Raw genomic sequence first — 20878 nt, 5'->3', positions numbered from 1 at the left:
GCCATCTATTCATCCTTTCTGGATGTACTCATGAATAAGATGCATAACAAACTGATGTTCTGTTTTCTCCTCATTAAGAATCTGATATCTTGTTCAGCAACACTGAAGAGGAAACGATTTGCGTTTGGTTCTCAGTGCGCATTTTATAACCCATAGAAAATTAAAAATAAACAGCAATATGCACAGTGATTTCATATACTTTCTTTCATTTAAATTAGAAGCATTTCCAAAAAGGATATCAGACATAGCTTGTATGGTGTGAAGGCTTCTTTTATAAGTGACTCATAGAATATTTGATGAATCCACATCTATGAGATAGATATATTCTGCACTTTAGTTCTTCAGTGTGACACATTGCTTATTATTCTGGTTATCCTCAAATCTCTGTCCTGTAATGTTCATTTTTAGTAGGCTTTCCAGTTCCACATATCTATAATGCATAAACATACTCTCAATATGCTTAACGAAAAGTAGGAATGATCAGTAACTAAGGAGGAGGCAAAAGATTTAGCTAACATTGTATGTGGTCATGGAGCTAATTCCTAATATTTTAACTGTACTTAATTTCCAGGGCTTTTCTTAATTGGAGTAAAAGCTCTTTAAAATAAAGTATTATTATAAAAAATTGTTTATTATTATTACTATTTATTATTTTTAACAGCATCTAATTCCGAGGGTGTGCACAGATACTTTGTGATGCATCTATCAAATAATGTGTCTATAAATGTAGGCTTTAGATCACTAAGATTTGGTTTGCAATAAGCTGAAATTGCATGATTATTCAAATAAATCTCAAGCATTTGGAGATCATGAAAGGATCTGCTATTCACTTTTTTAGACAGAAATATGCTGTTGGGTGGGAAATTAAAATCCACTTGCCCACTTGAGAATAATTTTATACTTGAAATAAGACCTAATGAAGGAACTAGGGGAAAAAAAAGTCAAATGAAATGGAAATCTTGTACTCTCTTTCTGACCTTCTGACTGACAACATTTGTTGTGTTGGGCAGAGAAGTGGCTTCACATAATCATTGTGGACCAGTGCGGGGCCAGATTCTAATTTACTCTGTAAAATTTGAACAGAGCTTCTAGTTCATTCTTAATGTCTTCTGCATCCAGTCTGAACGTGTTAGAAAACAGAACTAGTGAAAACTGTCAAGATAAATATAATATTTCTACCTTTGCTGATAGTCTATCATCTGCCTCTAGTTTAGATATACCCCATAATGCATTGCTGACAAAACTATAAATTATTGTGAATAATCACAGTGCAGCTACATTGGTTTAGAATTACTTATTGGCAAGTCTCTTTGGGCTTGGAGTGTGTTCCTCAGTTAAAAAAAATAAAAAATAAAAAAAAAAAATCTATTATCTCATTTTACACCTACAAACCTAAGTGATAAGTGTTTTTAAAAATAACTCCTTCGATCAGTGTTATATGTCCAGATGGAATTGTTTTCCTTTTCACGCTATCTGTGCCCATATCATTACTGCAGAATTCAGTCCCTAAATTCTGTGCCTAGATGACTAACACAAGGACATGTTTTTTTAATAACCAGTTGAGAAGGATCAAAGAGCACATAGTAAGTTACATGGAATTGATATCGATCAACAAGCTTTTCTCAAGGCACAACAGGACTTTCAGCTAATACCATGTATACCAGGTATCTGATGCACTTTGGGTATGTATGAGTGTGTGAGAAAACAAAACAGCCAAACATACGAAAGAGGATTGTGGATGGGGGAAGGAAATACATAAGAAAAAGTAAATGAGTAAACCAAAGTGTGTTAACTCAAACCTGCAATGCGGATGCCTATTTTTCTGTTACTTTGTGCAATGCTTTGAAGCACAGATGCTAAGCAAAGTAGGTGATTTTGCAGCACATACTTTAAGAAAACAGAATTGTGGCTATGAATGTGTCTTGATTTTAACAACGAATGTTGCCTTTCCAGATGCATATATTATCCTACACAGAATGAGGAGAAAATCTATCTTCAGTATCATTTCCTAATCTTTTCATGTGAACCTTGGCTTGGACTCATCCGAGTATGGGGATGAAATAGGGTGATAAGGAACTGGTCTCCTGTCATGTTAGAAGGTGAGAGCAAAAAAAAAAAAAAAAAGAAAGTTCTCCTATCTAATTACTTGCTTGTACATTTGAGTTATTCAAAGATTAATCTCTTTGTTGAACAAGCAGGACTCACAGTTCTTTCAGTTAATACTTCTTGACTGATCATAGCTAGATTATTAACATTTCTTTCTCTAATTTTGGCCAGACTCCCATCTAATGCCAAGATATGAGAGAAAGTAATATCTCCCTCACATTTTTCTTTACATAATTTAGCTATGTATAACTGTAACTTGTCCATCTTAACTCTATGTTTTTCTTTATTTTTCTTTATATCTTCTTTGCTACATTTCAGTCCAGATCTTATTCTTTCATATTTCTATAATCTATAACTTTGTAATGGTCTTGGATGTGGTTTGAACTATTAGCATGTTTTTTCTCTCACCAAAGGTGTCTAGATCTCTCTTTGTGACAATTTCAAATTAGTTCATCATTAAAAGTAATACATTGATATCAAACATTATTGCATGTAAAATGTTAGCAACGTGAGGAAAATACCAAAAAAAAGATCTTTCATCCGAATGTCTTTTTTTATAATAACATGCTGCGCTGATCATCATAGCTAGATATCTTGAACTACTATAAACAGTGTATTTTACAATTAGCAGGGGTATGCAGTAAAGGAGTACACAGTCCTCATTTTTAACACATTTATTTGTAATCAAAAGAAAAATAGAGTATCTCAGCATGCTGAGGACTTAATTTTAATAACTGATGTTTACTGAATGGTTATAACAGCAGCTAAGAGATTGGCAGTTTATAATATACTAGCATTCCCAGCTGTTATCATTGAAATAAGAAGGAAATATGGTCACATGGTATAGCAGATAGAGTGTAAACTTGACTGCAAAAACGTGTAACGATGTATGGAATAGAAACATTTTCCCCAGTATGAAATAAGTAAGTATAGTTGGGGGTTGCTCTTAGTGCTTTTTTTTTTTTTTTTTTTTTTTTTTTTTAAAGAATTCTGAGTAGAACTGATTGTTTGGTAGCTATTAGCCTCATTTTTGTCAAAGCTAAAATTGACATGATTCTATTCAGATCCTCACAGAAATTACAGCACCAAATGGTATCATCAAATATAATACTCTGTACAAGAATTACATTATTATAGTTATTTAAATGGACCAAAAAAAAATGATGTGAAGATCTTATTCTGGAAGGCATTAATCAGATTGCAACCTTTTGTGCCTGCCTTAGCTCTTAAGTATTTTGCTGTTCCTCCATCTATCTCCAAGTGCTTTTTAAGAAAAATCAAGTTTTGGTTACTTTATCTATTAGATAGGCTAACAGAGATACAAAATGATAAATAATGATTCATTTAATCTCCCTCTGCAGGTCAGCTGCAAAATAAGGAGCACACCTACGAGCACATGGCTGCCTATCACTATTATTTTTTTTACCTAATACCTCCATGTGCCACAGAAAGCATTATGGTATTCTTTGCAATTCTCACTTGCGGTATTTAAAATAGTGGGGTTTTGTTTGTTTGTTTTTGGTGTTGGTTTTTTTTTTTGTTCTTGTTAATATAGATATGGATACATAACTCTCAGTAGCACTGTGGAGTACGTAGGCATGCCTGAGAATGCTGTGCTGTATTGATCCAAATGAATACTGAGACCACACAGCATTAGTCTAGAGATATTAATTGAGATACCTCTGAGCAGTGGTGCCATTTGAAGCTTTCATTTCTGCCAGCCACCGAGAAAAACAGATCTCATTTATCCTAGGTGAAGGCAAAGCATTGCTTTTCAAGGTACTAGTGTTTCATTCTTTCTGCTTTTGCAGATGGGTATTCCTGGCTTGAGAATCACGGCATCCTGGTGGGAACATCTAAAAGTCCGTAAATAACTGTGTTCATGGTGATCCTGGTGTAAGTAATACGAAATTCCATTCCAGATATCCAAATATGTATATGTCATTTAAAAAAAAAAAAAAAAAAAAAATTAAATGAAAAATTGTACTTAGAATCAAGGAAGCTGTGTTAGCAGTCTAAAATTAGTACCCCCCCTCCTTCCCTCTCACACACCAAGGATGGGGCAGCGCAGTGGGGGACAACAGTTTCTCTCCCCTATGCACAGGAGTTTCCCTACTGCTGCAACGTAAGGATTTCCTTGGAAGTGCGTGGAATCACCCTGAATGGAATCATATCATAGAATGGCTTGAATTAGAAGATCATTCCAACTCTGCTGTGGGCAGGGCTGCAACCCACCAGCTCAGGCTGCCCAGGGTCCTGTCCACCCTGACCATGTACACCTCCAGAGATGGGGCATCCGCAGCTTCTCTGGGCAGCATGTGCTACTGCCTCATCACCCCTTGAGTAATGTATTTCCTCCTAAAATCTAGCCTAAATCTCCCTTCTCTTAGTTTAAAACTGCTTCCTCTTGTCATATCTGCCCCTGTAAAATGGCACTCCTCATCTTTCTTGTAAAAGGGTACAATGTTGTCTCCTCAGAGCCTTCTCTTCTCTAGACTGAACAAACACAGTTCCCTCAGCCTGTCTTTGTGGTAGAGGCACTCCAGCCCTCTGATAATCTTTGTGGCACTACTCTGAGCCTGATCCAACAGCTCCACATCATTCTTATTCTTCTAGTAAAACACTTCTAGTAGAAATGTGTCTAATTAAGGTACCTTCTGTTATGTTGAAATTGAATGAGTATAGTCTAGTATAGTATAGTTCCTTCAGGACTGTCTCTCTCTCTCATTTTTTTATTTTTTTATTTTGTATGTATCACTCAAATTTCTGTGTGCTATAGCCTCAAGGTGATGGTGAATTAAAGGAAAAAAGAAAAAGGAAAAAAAATCACATTATTCATTATGAATTGTCCACGCTTCTAATAGTATGGGTATATGGATGCAGTGAGAGTAATTTGCATTAATAGTTATAAACCAACTTTGGTTTCTCATAACAACATAAATAATAAACAATAATGAACAAAATTTGTTTTGTTTTAGACATTTCACTGGAGCTATAATCATGAAATGAAAATATAATTTTTTACAGTCCCATTAGTTTGTTTTTTAACAAAATAAAATATGAGCAATAGGCTTTTCTGTTCCAAAATAATCATTATTTTTCAGTATTTCATTTTCTGCAGATCTCTCAAAGTGTTTCTGATAATATAGTTAATGCAGGTATTTTCATTCTAGTGGTGTATTATACATTAAGTTAACTTTAAATATTTGGTATATTTTCTGAATTCCAGTTGAGCACAATTTCTCTTGACCTAACATTTCCTACCTCAAAATCTCTGTTCCAATATTAAATTCTAACCTTTGGCTTCTGACATCATCTTCTACAAAAATAGCATTTGCTATTTACAAATCAGTCTTCATTTTATTTTCAAGGCTAATAATTTATTTTTCCAGTGGAAAAGCCTTAATGGCTGTTCTTTTAAACTTTGAATTAACATTGAACACAAATATTTTCTTTGCTTCTACTCTATCACAAAATGTTGTATATTCTCTTTCTGTCATTAAGTTTCCTCAACAGTTGTCTACATATCAGTTATGTAGAAAAAGTAAGGGAGATCATAAACTGTTTTTAGTCAGTAAATACTAGTCTATGCTCTGCAATGAAATGTGTATGCCTCCTGTGATTCTGCTGAAGAAGATTAACTAGCTGTTCAGCTGGGACTAATTACAAACTGCAACAGCTGGAGAGAGAAAGATCAGGAGGCCAGATGGCTTGGAGAAGTGTAGGGGATTTTCTTTTTGTTAAAGATTTGAAGGACCTCCTTAGTTATCTAAGAAAAAAAAATATCAGAGGATGATAGAAAAACTCCTTGAGAGAGAGAGAGATTGTGAACAAGGCAAAAAGTATTTCTAATGTATTTGTTTTGGTTTTTTCTGAAGTAGGAATGATTAAATTTGGGTGTTCCTCCTGGTAAGTTTTGAAAGGATGAGGTGGGAAAGTCTGAAAGTTGTAGAGGATTCTGATCTCTTTGCTCACCAAATGTTTTGCTACTGGGATTAACTGAAGATCTCCATCTGGGGCATGGGCATTGATGGTGTGCTGAATATTAGCGTACCAATTTGTATTCTGGATATAGAAGAGTGTTGGTTAGTAAAGACTGAGTTAAAAAAGAACCTCTCTGGTTATTAGTATGCAAAACCTTTAATGATGTCCACAGCAAAACTGCTGTGCTCACTAAAATTAGACTGCCAGTTCAGTGATTACTTGTTTCATCTTTGTATTTAACTGGTTATTTCTTTGACATATTCATTTTCTATTTAGTTGTGGCTTATATAAGCTTGTGTTCTGGTTACTGCGGATGAAATAGTGGTGTAAGGGAAATAGTTGATCACAGCGTGAATCTCTGATTAACCACCTGAAGCAAGCAATGAGTCAGCTGTGGGAGCACAGGTGAAGGTAATTCAGATGTGTTCCCAGAAGGGGTGGAGCTTGACTCCACCTCTCCCAGATCCCATTTAAGGACTGACCACCACTAAGGTTGTATATTTTTCTGGAGATTGCTCCTTTCTGGAGTTTTTGTAGTGAGCCTCAACGTTGGCAAGCACCCATCTTGAAGGCCTCAGAGTTGGTGAGTCCTTTTCCTTGGTTACCCTCTGGCTATTTATTTCCAGCTATATTTGTATTATTTCCACAGTACAAGTGGTTATTCTTGAGGACAAGAACTGAGTGTAGTTACTTAGGATTTTCATCAAAATGTGTTGTAAAGGGCAGACCATGCAGAAAGTAAGCTTTACTGAACTTGGATACCTGCAACTTAGAAATGTTGGGTTTAAGTATCCAAGCTGCTTAGGATAGAGGGTCTTTTTATCATACTGCAGAGTGTGAATAGATAACTGAAAATCATTTTAGGAATTTGTTGACAGCTCTTGCTTGTCAGACAAGCTGTCTATATTGTATGATATCCATTATTGCTAACAATACTGTGTAATTTGAAAATCTTAACTGTCTTGATTTGTGGTGTTGGTTTTTTGGTTTTTTTTGGTTGTTTGTTTTTTTTCATTTTTCTTTTTTCTGTGTGTTTGGCACTTCAAGAAATAGGGTGAAGTGATTTCAGAATTGCAGGGGTAATCATAGAAAAGCTTACTTAAAAGGTTGAAAAATAGTTGGAATATTTCTAGAGGGCTTCATTTTATTCTTACAGCAGTATCAAGTTAATTTTTGTGTTCTATTTCAGATCAATTTTACTGCATAAACCTTCATGCAGTGTTTAATCAACGTTTGAGAGGATTGTGTATTTAGTCTTGCATAGTCAGTAAGGCTAGATATAGTGGCAGAAGTGGAAAGATACATATGTTTATCTGCACAGTCATTTAGCCAATGATCAATAAATGTCTGACGATAGATCAATACAGATGTAATCTCCAATCTGTGGACTTCGAAGAACAATCTCCTGAGCATTCTTACTACAAAATCTATATTTGCTCCTGTCTTCATTCAAGCTGATTTATGCTCTGATGCTGTTTGCTTTAAAGGACCTCCATTTCTCTAAGTGCTGCCCAGTACGTAAGCAGCAATCCATCAGCACACTACTAATATCAGAAAGGCTTATATTTAATTACAGATAACAGGCTCAGTGGGACTAAAAACAAAGTAACCAATCACTAAGATTTGATATACTGAAATATAAAAAGAGATGGAAGCCGTAAAGCACAAAGGAACTTTGTGAAACAAATATGTGTCCTGGTGTTGTGCTCAAAACACGTGGAATGGGAGAATGAGTTGTGCGATAAAGTATATTTTCAGTCTTATTTTTTCACATAATAAACACAGTTTGTAAAGAAAAGAAGTTATTGAGTAACCAACCAAATACTCACGTGAACCAATTAATCTTGTGAGTAGTTGGTATAAATTTAGTGTCTTCATTATGTGTATGTAGAGAATATGTACGGATTAGTTCTGCTTCTAAATATAAGTCCACATTTTTATTTTGTTGTAATATTAAGAAAAAAGCTACTAATCTTCCATAATGTAAGATTTTTTTTTGTGTCCCTTTTTCCCATATGTTAAAAGTGATGTAGTTTCTCCATACCAGATATAGCACAACTTCTTAAATGCTCCTAAAATTTGCTCATATTTGCATACTTTAGAAAGAGACTTTTCTTGCACAAACTTGAGAAAATTGCCAGTGTCTTCATTTAAACTGATATGTGAAGAACCAATATGGGCTGATGTGGAGAGAGAGAGAGTGGTATGCAATAAACATGAGCAACTTTAGTGTTGCTTTAGGTGTAGTTCTGATATAATAAATCCAAAAATTCTGGATAGACTGACTTTGTTAAGAAACTAATTTAGCAGAAATACAGCTTAACAATATCTGTCCTATTTGAAAGTTAATTTTATCTGGTCTAATATTAATCCACTAATTCTTCTAAGCTGATGAAAGTATTTTTAAAGAAGGGAGCCTGTTTTGTCCAATAAATTCCTGACTAGCTTAGTCCCATGTCCTTGTACAACAGTTTTAAAGCCACAGTGAAGATAAACCAGCGTAGGCAGGTAACTCAGGAATTAGTGTCTGCTACTTATTTCCATGGAAAAAATAACAGATACAAAGAGCACAATAACACTGTTTAATACAGCAGATTGTCAGCTACAAAACATGAGTTTTCAACAGTCACCACCTTTTGCTGTGCATTTTCACCAGGAATGGACAAGAGCCTTTGTGCTGCACTCATAAAAATCTATACTAGTGGAGATGGCCTGCTGTTGCTACAGCTGAAATACACCACTGCCTCGTTGTGCTCACATCCATTGCTTGGTCTCAATAAACTGAGGGTGTCAATGAATGTCAGTGGGTGTGATCTTTTCCATAGGGAAGATTACACACATTTCTTGCATGTGTGTTTCCATGTCAGACTGCCCCTCTGCTGCAATATGTAAACAGTAATACTGCAGCAAAATGTAATGGAATATTTATAGGAAGATTTGATTTCTACTGCCATACCAATGGCCTCCACCTCTGATGTCATGGACCATTGTATTAAAATAGGAGGCATTGTTTTTGGAGAAGCCCTTGTAGACACAAACAAAATATCATTAACGTAAACATCTTAAACTATCATAGCTGAATCTTATGATATATTGTGGAAAAATCAGCATTAGTTGGATGGAGATAAAAGAATCAACCAATGGAAGAGTTAGGTGATAAAAAGAAACAGGAGTCAGACTGCAGTTAAAGTGAAGAAAAGAGAAAATGCCAATTAATATGTTTAAGCATGTGATGTGGTAACTATTGTTTCATCTTAATTATGCCCTATTATGCCCTTTGTAGTAGCCAGATAAATGGAAATAGTGGTTAATTGCTGTCAGCTCTGTGGTTTGTTTTTATTGATGAAATCTGAAGTATTAGCTTTTTGTTTCTGAAAAAGATAACATGAAGCTGAGACTCTTAGTCAATCAAGAGTGAATCTGCATGCCTGTAAAAAGGGATTATTGTTAAATATCTGTGAAATATTGTTAGATAAACTAATCTCCAGGGAATGACCATTCTGTTAATTTGCTGGTCACTAGATTTGTAACTGCTAAGCTTTTCTGTTATGTCATCACTTCATTATTTAGCCCCAGGTTTGGAGTCCTCTGAGGACTTTCAGGTGTTTTTCATGTGTGAGTTTGCAGGTACAGCTATTTGTACACTGAAAAATCTGTCTTAAGCTTTAGTTTTAAAAAAACATTTTACCATCTACTGTAAGATGAATAGGAGCATATGAAATAAATTCTTGAACATCCACTGTTTGACTTGGTATGGTATAATGTAGAGGTACAGTATTTGCAAATTTAACAAATCACTGTCCATAATAAACTTTGCCTTCTTATAAAAATAACAATGAGGTGGAGAAGGAAGAGAGAAATTAAAAATGAAGCTTCTTTAAAGTTTTCTGTATCTTCCAGATTACATATTGAAAGGTAAGCAGGGGTCAGCCAGCATTTGGATTGAGTACCCTGCTTCACTAAGTAGGAAGAATGAGTAGAAACTATTACTTTTTCTTTTTTTCTTCTTTCTCCCCCCCCCCCCATCTTTTTTAATTATTATTATTATTATTAAGTATTACAGATTGTATTACAATTCTTCAAACAAGTTTGTCTGTGGGCTGTGTTATTTTTTAATTCTGCTGATATTTTCCAGGAGTGTCGGGTAAATTTGATGCTTTTCACTGAAACAAGTTCATTTTATTTCATAATCGTAAAGTCGAGTTTTTCTTATTAGCTGAAGTAAGAGAACATTCACATATCTCTGCTGGATAGACCGGGTGCTGTATTTTAACTGTATTTTAACTTATCTGCCAAACATTGGATAATGTAAGTTCCGCATCCTTTTGGTGCTTTGAAGTTGTGAAGGTATCCATACTTCTGTATGATGTCTACATGTGTTAGATGGAGTGTTGTTGTTGCAGACATCTGAAGACAAAGAAGCATCAGCAGGTGAGATGTGTCACATGCAAAAGCTCAAATGAATACCTGGAGTCCCAGATAGTCCTAAAGAGGGAAGTTGAATCACACTTTGATATGTGGCAGTGTGTTGGAATCGAGGGCTTGTATAATGATGGCCAAGAAAAGAAATACACCAGTTGAAGTATGATGGGAAGATGAGAAGCAAAGTACTTAGCTGGCAAACAAAACACTACAAATCTCTTCTATTTTAGTTGTTAATTAAATTTCAAATATTTAGCATGTGTTAGACTCAAGAATGATCCAAGAGTGTAGGATTATCATTCATGCTTTGTCAAGACTTATTGTGGTTGTCAGGATTTTTGTAGAGAGAAGCCAGAATAATGAGCTAGAAGTGCTTAGAATTCAGAGGCATTGCTGAGTCCTATCTCTAAAGTTACTCAACCTTTTTATCACTATGGCACAGATGTGTCTGTTTTTCTGTGTAAGCCAAAATTCTTGTGTTTCTTCTGATATTCTGATATGATAGTGGTAGATATACATCCACTTGCTCATTTTACCCAGTTTTTCACTTAGGTGTTTCATTTACTATGCACAAAGTAGTTGTTTCTTTCTTTCTTTCCCCCCCGGCCCCCCCTTCTTCTTTTTTGGTAAAATCTCTTTGATGGCACAGTGAAGTAAATGTTTTAGGAGTTCATAGTCACAAGAAATACATGAATTGGTACTTGCATACAAATGTAACTAACTTTGGAATACCTATAATATACATGAAAATCAGAAAAACATTTTTTAAAAACCTGACAGTGTCATGCAGATATGGACTAATAGCATGAAACTCTTCTTATTAGAATGGTGTTTTTAATGAGAGCACGAATGTATCTGTCAAAAACCACCCCGGAAAGTGTTATTCTGTCAATGCATAGAACCTTTGGTATTTCAGAATGTACATGAAATACTTACAGAAACTATTTGGTATGGTACTACATTGCTTACAAATATTATTTCTGTGATTTTTCTCTGATATTGATTCTGCTTTTCTAGAATTAGTGTATCATGAATGACTATATAAAAATAATAGGCAAGGTAAACTGATCTTCTTGGTTGCTTTGAACTTGAAAGTTTGAACTGCAGCAACTTCTGTACTAGTGGACAAAGAACAAAAGCAGTTATCTAGCTACGCTATTACAGAGAGCAATAAAATCTCTATTTGCTGTACAATCTGATCTTGAATAAATTCTAAATGTTGTGTTTTAATATTACTGATATGTAAACAAATTCATTGAATTCTGACTTTAAAAAAATAAAAAATAAATAAAAAATTTACGGTTTAGATTTAGTGTCCCCAGCAAATGTTAGCAGAAACCCTCTTCCTGCTAGACGGTCAAGCAAATGCCGGTGTTTTTAGGCTCGCATTGTCTCAAGTGTTTAGACTCTGAGCTGTGGATACTGGGAGGAAGTTGGGGAAAAAAAGAGATGATCTGATTTAAAAACAGAATGCATGGTTTGTGAATAATTATTTTAAATTTTCAGTGTGTGTAACCAGCATGTAGATGACATTCATAGAACCTGACAAGACGTGACTTGTCAATATGAAAAGTAATGCAACAGTAAGTAAGCACAAGAGATACAGTGTCACTTTACAGTTATGAGTACAAATGTGATGGTAGAACTCTCATCCATTTCTCATTATGTAGGTAATTACAAAATAAGGTATTTATATGTCAGTTTATGTAAACTCATATGCCCATCAGCACTTTGAGAACATTTTATTTCAGAGATAGTAAGAATTCTTGCTTTTGCTTATGATAATTAAGGTAAAAAATCCTTGTCTGAAATCCTGCTAATTCTGTAATATATTTCCTCCTATTGTATGTTTTCTACTAGAGCTTGCTTTTTAGCATGAAGCTGTGATATAGTAACAGAGTAAATTATGATAACATATTGCTAATTAAATGTTCAGATAATCACATTATATGATTATACAAACCTAGTCAGACAAATGGTTTATAACTTATCCACTTAGAAGAATTATGGATTTTTTTATTTTTTTTCCCCCTAGGTATTACATTTGTTTCAGTGGGGAGCTCCCAGGGAGCTCCACAGGCTTAGCACCATGCCTCTTTGAGAGTTAAAGAAGTAGTCCTTCCTGAATTGTAGTGGTTTCACAGATGTTCACAGGTGAATGAAGGACATACTGATATTGTCTTATGTTTGGGGCCATCTTATGGTTTCTGATCTTGGATAGAAATAAGGAGGGAAACACAAATCAGAAGTCAACTGTGTCTCAGCTCTTAAGAAAGCTCAGACAAGGGAGTGAGGAAGGAGATGGATTCCCTGAAATACCTCAATTCCCAGCATTTACACCTCTACTTAAATTGCACAGGCAGCATTGCATTCTAGCTAAATGGAAATTCCACTACTCCCATCTCAAAATTCCCCATTCCTTTAAGATCTCAAACAAAATATTAGAAGGATTTCTAAAGCTAGGCTGCCCTCTATACAGGAAAAGGTATCTCTGTGTTAAGGCTGATGCAAATTAAGATAAGGGAAAGAATGCCGTTTCTATGTGCACCTATTCTGTCAAAGGCTTCCACCCCTAAGACTGTCAAATTGGATCGTCCTTATTGACTTTTTTAGTGTTGTCTATAATAAATAAATAAGTTGACAGATAACAGGAGGCATACTGTGCCTGCAACTAACCAAACTTCAGTATTACAGTTTGTTTAAATCCAGTGTACTTCAAAGAGCATAAGAAAACATTTCCATTTTTATTCTTTTTATTCTGTGGAAACAGGTGGGAGGTTAAATATTCTATTTCTTCAGTACTTGGGGGAGGAAAAAAAAAAAAAGATTGCCACTTTTTAATACAATAAATTACTAGAATGATACATACAATTTAAAAAAATCTTTTTTTGTATCTATTTTATTAGGAGATCTAGACAAAAAGCGATTTATTAAGTTTTTTTGTTGTTGTTTGGTTTTTTGTTTGTTTTTTTTTTTTTGGTGGATGCTACCTAGATAGGCAAGGGAGCCATAGGAATGTAATATATGAGGAAGAGCTCTCATGATGACTTTTCAGTTTGAGGTCAGCATGTGTAGTTCCTTGTATCACTGTGCTTTTCATCACAGCAGAGTATGATGTTTCCAGTTTGTTCTGCTCTTGAGTTGAAGAAGCGTTCAAACCAGTCATCCTTGTCATAGTAGAATGGTTTCTTGTTATTCTGTTTACTGATAAAAGGTCTCACACATGTGAAATGGGCCTGTTGGCTAACCTGTGTGTTTGAGTTTGGCAAAATTAATCAAGTGTTCAAGCATTCTTCATTGTAGTAGATAGTTTCCACAATGGACTAAGAAAAAACTCAGCATAAATATAAGGGAAAAAATAACAAAACAAACAAACAACAAAACAGCATATGCAGGAAGTTATTAAACTATTTGATTCAGAAGTCCAAAAATGAACATGGGAATGAAAGAAGTACTGAATGTGACTGTCACAAAGGGGAAAATACTTTCTAAGCAAGTTTCATTACAAAGCCTTCCCTAATTAAATGATTAAACATTGTGCATGGTGTGGACAATTTCTTGTTTTTTATTCTTTAGGAGTTATTCATAACCTTATTTTATATATTGATTTTATTGAATTATATTCATTTAAATTTCAGTCTTAATGATATACCAAGGTTATGTGGAAAATATTTCAATTAATAAACAAGTAGGTTGCTCACACAAAAATATTTTTCTTAAAAGTTGTTCTAAATAGATTCTTTCTAAAACAATCATGATATTTTTATAGGAGTGGTTTATTAACTTGTTTGAGCAATGTTACATGAAAGAAATCAGAGGAGAACCAAGAAGCACTTGTTTTCCTAATGATTTCTCTTCAGAATAGTGTGCTTTTTGTAGAAGAAAGAGTGCATTTCCTGCTCAGGAAAAGAGGAGTATTTTCTGCTCTTGCATCAGCACTGAGTTCCCTTGCAGCTGTTCCTGCCTCCCTGTGGGGAATGCAATAAGCTGCAATTAAATGCAGGTGCTTGGAAGCAGGAGTGCCCTTGCTCTGTTTAACAATCTGAAGCAACAAACAAAAGAACCAAAGAGACAGGAATCTTCCTTCTGTTTAATGGGGCATGAGCACTTTTTCTTGGCACCAAAACAAGTGTCTACCTTTTGTTAGATGTATGCTCCTCTTTTTCTCTAGGTGGCAAGACAGAAGGTTACCTCTTGTTTATTAGTTCACTGCTTGAAGAGAGAGAATCTAAACAAAACCATATGCTGTGAGGGGAAAACAGCAGTCACTAGGCAAAGAAAGAAGAGCTCTTGCCTTTGTAAAGTAATACAGTTTGTTTCTGTTTCTAGATTTGTGAAGGTGAGAGGGGAAAAATGTCCCTTTTCCCTCTCTTCCTCTCTGTTGCATAGTTGAGGGGTGGTAATAAGCAGGCATATCTTTAACTAGAATGCAGATTGTATTTCTCTGGAGTAAGAATCTTTGTATTGTGGAGATACCTGGGTACAAAAAAATGGCAGAGAAGATGCCAGGGGCTTAACTTGATTAGATATTCCTGTCTGTGAGTAGCTGCTCCTGGAAGTGCTAGGAGTCATATTCTCAGCAGGAAGGTGAGCCCTGCTGTTTGGAGCAAGGTGGGGAAAGCACTCGTGCAGCTCAGGGGAGGTGAATTGCTCTTCCAACCTCCTGCTCTCTCTGAGAAATGCTTTAGTGAGGTCTTATTAACTTTGACACAGAGATTGTGTCTTTGTCTGACCATTGTATTTGTACTCTGCAGGTCCCAGCTCACTGTTTATCCCCTGATCTGTTGGATGTGGAGTGGTAACATCTCAAATGGTTGTCACATCATATTGGTTAAAAGGAAGAAACCAAAGAAGTCATATTTCACTTTGGGTATGAACATTCTTGGTCTATTTTCTCTTTGGCAAACCTAATTTCTTAGCCAAAATGCTCAAGGTTTTCCTGTGATCATCAGAAAAAGATTTCTCTTATGTGCCCCTTGACTCCCTTTGCTGATGCATGTGCAGCACTGCCAACAGGGTCCGAAACCTGAATGAGGCATTTGCCTATGGCAATTGCTCACCCAAAAGAGTATTTTTTCCTTTGGAATGCATTTTCCACCTCCCCCCTCCCCCCCCCCCAAAGGAGAACCCCAAGCGAGGGATATTACTCCTCTTCTGAAGGACCTGTAACAACAAAATGTCTTCTTGATTCCCTTAGACTTCTGTCAAACTTAATTGAAATATAACAACATATACAGGGGAACAACTGTGAGCATATTTACACTTTCAGATAATTATGTATGCCACATTCGATCTAAAAATATTAAGAGTTAAAAGGAGAATGGTTGTGTTGAGCAGTTTTCTGCAATAGGAGGGTTTTTCCCTCATCAAGCGTTATAAATGTACTCTTCTTTTGAGATGGTATATAGTACTGTGAAGCTTGTAAAACACTGCAGAAGCCAGTGTCGTCTTTGCTTGCAACTGCACGATTATCTGTAATGGGGGATCCTTATGCTGGTTTATAGGATAGATTTGCAAAGTAGGATATGAGCTAGACCACGGTTTCAAAGGCAACAGTTCTTTCAAGTGACTTACCAGATTTACCTAGCTGATTTTCTGAGGGTTTTAAAGCAAGCTGTGAGGCAAAATTTTATTTCCTGAAAAATAATACTAAGAATCAAGCATTCGAGGTGGTGAATATTTTTTAGCTTTGCATAGTTCAGGTTTTGGGGATGCTCTCATTTTTGGAACACTGTGTTCAACTATAATGAGAAATAAATTATGTTTCCAGGCAGCAGACAGCTTGACAGATAACAGGTTCTTCTAAGGGTCAGTGAATCCTTTTGCATAGCTTTCCTAATTAGGAAGAAAACTAAAACCTATCTTTAAAAAGAATGGGTATAGGAAATAGAAGGGTAGATGTGCGAATAGGGAGGAAGGGGAATAAGGAAATAAACTGAGAAAGCTTTGTCTGTCCAAGTAAGTTGTATTCCCTGTAGATTGTTAAGTGCTGGCTACTATTTTAATAACTCTTTTGGAGAGGGAGAGGGGTTTTCTCTCTTCTGCTACACATCTGGTCAAAATTTCCCATCTACTCAAACAAGTATCCAAAAAAGCCATTTTCAGGCAGTTTTGAATCCTGTGACTTTAAGAAGAGTAAATCTCTTAATTGTTTCTATGTACTTTATCTGACAACACACTTGTATATCTGTGAATGTTGGCAGCATGGTGGCTCAATATTCTTTTTTTTTTTTTTTTTTTCCCCCCCCCCCCTCTTATTTTACAGGTCTTCTCCTCAGGGTATGTGAAGTGGGGTTGTTTTTTAACAAGCTAATTAAATAGCAGTAGTTTCCTGTAATGGAGATTATCTAATTGGATAGCTGTTTAATGGACTGCTTTGAAATTTAAACTAACTCATACCTGTAACTGTACATAGAATGGAAATAAGTGTTGCCCATAATGAGCCTTTCCCCCCTTCCTCTCCTCTTCCCTCTGTTAATTGTAGCTGCAGGTAGTAAACTGTGCTGTGAGAACAAATAAAAGACAGTATTAGCCTGTTAATTTGGAAGTAAAATACAGTAAGAATTGCTTCTTTTGTATATATCAGCACACTAGTATTCTCCTACTGGATATATCTTCAGGTTTTTGTTATCCTTTTGCCTACATCCACTCTAAATATGGAAGAGGAAGAAGATAACTACTGCTGGGAAAGAGGGTGGGGTCTAACTATTTACACTATTTTGTTCATAGTAGTTTTGCGGCTAAAACATGTTCATGATATTCAAAGAGAATATTTCAGAAAGTGAATGCAGTGGCATGATGAAATAGAGTCCTTCAGGTGGGTCTGAGGTATGAAGAATTGATTGACTCTGTGGTCCTAGCCTTCAGAGGTCAAAGTTATAAGCCAAGATAGCATAACTCTTATTCAAGACGGGCAGAAAGTGGAAAAGACAAGAACAGATGAATTAAATCTAGAGATCATGTTCGGGGTTATGAAGCATTCACTGAGTGCTAGCACCTTTATCATTAACATTTCCAGGAGGTCACAGGTCTCTTGTGACCAGGAAACTCTCTCTCTTAGAGCACTGTGAAAAATAAGTCCGTGATCTGTGTCTGCTTTTTTCACTTTTTCCTTTTGATATGTTGTAACTGACTTTAACAGCGGATGGGTTCCATATTCTATACTTTTTTTGTGTGTGTTTTTTTCCCCCCTCCTCACTTTATGTGAAAAAATAAGTTTTGCTATACTTAACTGCAGCTGCAGCATTTCCTTATTTTTTATGGAAATTAGGATGAAGAGGGTTAAAGTCAGGCTATCAAGAAAACCCTCTTTTCTTCAGGTGCAGACAGATAACTAGCAGCTGCCGATGTAGACTAAGCAGTTATTGTTGTGCCAGAAAGAAGAAAATGAAAACATGTTGGCTTGTCAGTGAAGCTAAGGACCCTGTGACAATTTAAACATGTTGTCTCCTCAGTGTCATCTTCTTTCATGCAAAATAAGAGATTTAGTTTTCTTATTATCTATGGCATAGTCGAACTACAGGTTTTCATTTTTTCCTTTGTACTGTTATGCATCACAAAGCTGGTTACGGCATATACGTACTTGGATACAACTGTAATTAAGAAAATGTCCTAACTTTTTACTGAAGATTAAATTCTTTGTCCTTGGAAGCATGCATGTGGCAGCTGTATTAGTACTGGAGATTTACCGTGAATCTGTAATGAGGAGGAAGCAAGCAAACAAAAGATCTCCAGTTGGATATTAATATCTTGTGCTCTTATTATAATTTCCTTAAAAGACCCGTGAGAGTATTTCCTCTTCCACATGTTTGTTTTTTAAGATGAAGGATGATGTCAAAGTACTGGATTAAAAAAAAAAAAAAAAAGAAATTCTGCTTCTTTTCCTCCCCCTCTTCCTCTTCAGTCAATTTCTTCTCTTACTTTTTTAGTAAAATTGAATTCATATCATGCATGCAATGTGTCAGATCCTTTTGTGTTGAATAATAATACAGTTACTTAAAAAGTGCAGATACAAATGTATAAGAACTACTTGTATGATCAGTGTTGTGATTTAACTTGTGTAAAATCAACTGCTTTCCAAGAGTTTTAGAGACATTTAAAAAAAAAAATAAAAAAATAAAAAAATTGAAATTCTCTGGATATGAAATTCTCTCTCCAGGATGATTTTGCAGTTTTGAATTGAAGAATGAAACAGGTCAAATTCTTCCCAAGTGTTTCTCCTTTGAAGTGTATTGATTTATTCTAGAAATAAATATGACCCGAGGTGTCTCACCACTGATGTGTAATCAGTGGAACTGCTTCTAAAACCGTACAGTGTACTGCTTTTGCCTTGAGGTTGGTGATTAAACCCTCAGTTCCTTTTCCCTGTCGAATTCTGGGCTGCCATGAGATTTCCTATTCAATGCTGTAGTTGTGTAAGAAAGAGGTGTGAAAAGAATGGATTGTAATTACGCTGGACACAGAGGTCATGCAAGGCTGTTGTTAGGACTCTGCAAGCTGTTGTTCGTGCTACTTGCTCTTGTTACAGATGTTTGATTTCTGAAAACAGTACCCTTAGGTGTCATCATGCCAGTATCTCCTGGCTAAACTCTGACAGAAGATCCTGTCAGATGTGCCTTTAATACTCAAGGTCACAGTTGTAACTTGGACTGGTTTTCTTGCTTAGAATCCCCTGTTTTTTTTATGGTGACTGAGGCAAAAGTTTTTTGCAGCCTGTTTCCTTTTTGAAAAATGCCTGAAAGCTGAGAACATGTTGAGAAATGCATAAATGACAGGATAGAATATGGCAGAAATCCAAATATTTGGATATAGTTGTTTAGTAGTTTGGTTGCTTGGTTGGTTTTTGTTTTAGTTTTTCACACAGTGATGTCTTAGATATTGAATAATGAGAGGCTATGATTGTATAGCACAAAGAAAGGCTTCAAAACATTTGGGCAGAATTCCTAAGAAGAATGAGTGTCTTTATCTAGAACACAATTGGAGTTGTGTCCTTTACAATGCAGATACTTTGAAATCTTCCTTCAAAGTCTTTGTCCTTTTTTTTTTTTTTTTTTTTTTTTTTCTTATGTCATGTACTACAATATGAGATATTCAGTTGCACCTTAGATGACAAACGTGAAATGTGATGGTTATTATGACCATGTCTTGATTAAAATTCTAACTGGTTTTTGGTCTTAATCTTCTACCCTCTTAAAGTGAAAAGTTTCATAGTCCTGCAGACTAAGGAATGTGTAGTAAAAATGCAGAGATGCCAGCTTTCTTGTGCAAAAGAGGGTACAAACATTTCCACCAAAATTAGGATTGACAGGCTTTGGTAAAAGGTCTGCTGGCATCTATAATGTTTACAAGAAAGGAAAAGCTAATTAGGTAACTTATTAATAGTTTGAGCCCTCTATGCAGTCCTCATAAATGCAGCGTGAGCTTTGTAGAATGATAACAGTGATAGAAAAGTAACATGAGAAGGAAATTTGAGGTATGTAAGGCCAATAGCTGAATCAGTAATGTGCTGTAGGCTATTACATGTGTTGTCTAATGATGAATCGAAATTCAGATAAAGGTTCTTCATTAGAAGATCTAAATTTCTAGAGACACTCAGTAGCAGCCAAATTACATGGGTTAACTTTCTCAGTTTGCCATATATCATCTGAATGTTATATTGTTGTGTAATGGTGACAACATTTTTATTCCCAGGATGACATGAGATATTTCCTTATCTTTAGTTTTAATGAGTTTGTTTCTCATTGCAAAGTGACAGCATAACAGTCACCTAAGTTCCCTGTTTTCTAAGAAGTGTATTTTCTTTCTCAGCACTATGAATGGGATAGGTCACTGTTTTAAGCTGCTGTGTTTGAGTCATTATATGTTTAAAAAGGAAGTACAAAAGCTACCTCCTCAGAAAACTGTATTCCTTTCTTCCTCAGATACTGTGTTAACAACTCAGTCAACCAATCTGAGAAAGAAATCCAAATCTCTTTCTTCATCACTTCCAAACAATGCACATCTTTATCTAGAAATACTTTGTGTTGTAGAATAAATGATCTCACACTTTGAATATCATTGCAGTTGCACTGCTCTCATCTTTTCTGTGAGTTATTCAGTTATACCAGACTTTATCTAGATAATTTCTGTTAATCATCACTCTTCACAAGTCAATTCCATTTTTCTCCCAGGAAGTTATTAACTAATTAATATAATTTCCAAGACTGATTCTTAAGCAACATTCATCCAGTCAGGTGATAATCACTGTTATTTTTCTTTGGTTAATTCTTTTTTACAGTATACAGTTCTTTTATTGCAGCCTGCCTTTTGAGGCTGAACTCATGATTTTTGTGGTAGTGCTATTTTGAATGTTTAGTAATTTATTTGA

At 35.4% G+C, this 20878-nt stretch overlaps 1 long non-coding RNA gene across 1 annotated transcript in view; it reads left to right on the top strand.

The window, feature by feature from the left end:
• The first annotated feature begins 1983 nt into the window (after positions 1-1983).
• LOC140252070 (uncharacterized) overlaps positions 1984-20878 on the top strand; it is a 58000-nt gene continuing 39105 nt past the window's right edge. The window contains exons 1-3 of the long non-coding RNA XR_011903528.1: positions 1984-2099; positions 3918-4002; positions 15267-15382. This is a non-coding gene — a long non-coding RNA (uncharacterized lncRNA). The remainder of the gene's footprint in view (positions 2100-3917; positions 4003-15266; positions 15383-20878) is intronic.

The sequence above is a fragment of the Excalfactoria chinensis genome, chromosome 4 (genome assembly GCF_039878825.1).
Source record: "Excalfactoria chinensis isolate bCotChi1 chromosome 4, bCotChi1.hap2, whole genome shotgun sequence".
Taxonomy (NCBI): Eukaryota; Metazoa; Chordata; class Aves; order Galliformes; family Phasianidae; genus Excalfactoria; species Excalfactoria chinensis.
Note: the sequence above shows the minus strand (reverse complement) of the source record. Positions and strands in the feature narration are given on the sequence as shown.